General features: G+C 62.9%; 1 non-coding gene across 1 annotated transcript in view; it reads left to right on the top strand.

The window, feature by feature from the left end:
* The first annotated feature begins 1,080 nt into the window (after positions 1 to 1,080).
* The window catches only part of LOC126328413 (small subunit ribosomal RNA), a 1,893-nt gene continuing 1,773 nt past the window's right edge, over positions 1,081 to 1,200 (top strand). The window contains exon 1 of the ribosomal RNA XR_007561911.1: positions 1,081 to 1,200. This exon is cut by the window's right edge and continues 1,773 nt beyond it. This is a non-coding gene — a ribosomal RNA (small subunit ribosomal RNA).

The raw sequence follows: 1,200 nt of genomic DNA, 5'->3' as shown, positions 1-1,200 counted from the left end.
CACGTGTTCTCTCGTGTACATGCCGCAGTGTGTATGTGGGCTGATGTAGCGTGTCGTGACACATAACATGCAGGCATGCCAGAATCGTAGATTTCGCAAATGTAGATTGACGTATACGTTTGCTGCCAAAGATCCGCAAATGAACTGGAAATCAGTTGTTGAGCGGTTGTTCGCGCTGCAGGTGCATCGGTGATAGCGACGATCGGTACATCTATGAACCGGTTGTTTCGGCGGTACCCGCCATGCCCCCGAACCTGAGTTGGCCATGTGGGTATGAAGCGATACGAGGCTGTGGCTTGGCGGGACAGTCCCCGGCCGGTGAGGGGGGGCCGCCCGGCGTGCTGGCCGCGCGCTGCGTGAGCGCACGCACTACAGCCGGCTGGTGGGGGGCGCCCAGTGGCAGGAGCGCCGGCCGACGGGCCCGGCTGGCGTCCCAGCTATGCGCCGGCGCACCCTGCGCGCGGCGCCAGGCGGCCAAAGTGGGTTCTGCCGAGCCCGGTGCGAAGCGCGGTGGACATCTGCAGTGTGCTGGTCCGATTGCGGACTGTGTGCGTTGAGGATGCGCCGCCGCCCGGCACTCGGCGTCGCGACGCCGTCTGCTGCTCGGTCGCCCCCAGCGGTTCTCGCAGGTGGTTTGTATCGCAGCTCTGCGGACGTGTTGGCGCGTGCGCTGTGCTGGGAGAGTTCGCTTCTGCACCCAAGTGGGGCTTTGCCCTTCTGTGGCGCTGGCGTTGGAGCTGCCGGTCACCGTAGGTGGCGCGTGTTGTTTCCCGCCGGCAATGCCACGACAGCACGCTCCCGGGCCTCTGTCGGCAGCGGCAAGCTCAGTTGGGAGCACGGGTGTTCGCACTGAAAGCGTCTACTCGCCCATCTCCGGGCGATTGCGCCTCTCTCGAACCCGACCAAGTACTTAGGACGGCGCTGCGCGCCGCCGGGACCTGAGAGGGTTTCGAGGTGTATCGTGCAGGGGAGCTCAGCCTCCTCCTGTTTGCAGAATAATTGAGCGGACGCTTGCGTGTTCGCGCGGGCCCTCGGGACACACTCCCGGGCGGCCGGCTGCTCAGCTCTCGTTGACGCAGCTCCCTGGTTGATCCTGCCAGTAGTCATATGCTTGTCTCAAAGATTAAGCCATGCATGTCTCAGTACAAGCCGCATTAAGGTGAAACCGCGAATGGCTCATTAAATCAGTTATGGTTCCTT

Source organism: Schistocerca gregaria, unplaced genomic scaffold, assembly GCF_023897955.1.
Source record: "Schistocerca gregaria isolate iqSchGreg1 unplaced genomic scaffold, iqSchGreg1.2 ptg001128l, whole genome shotgun sequence".
Classification (NCBI taxonomy): domain Eukaryota; kingdom Metazoa; phylum Arthropoda; class Insecta; order Orthoptera; family Acrididae; genus Schistocerca; species Schistocerca gregaria.
Note: the sequence above shows the minus strand (reverse complement) of the source record. Positions and strands in the feature narration are given on the sequence as shown.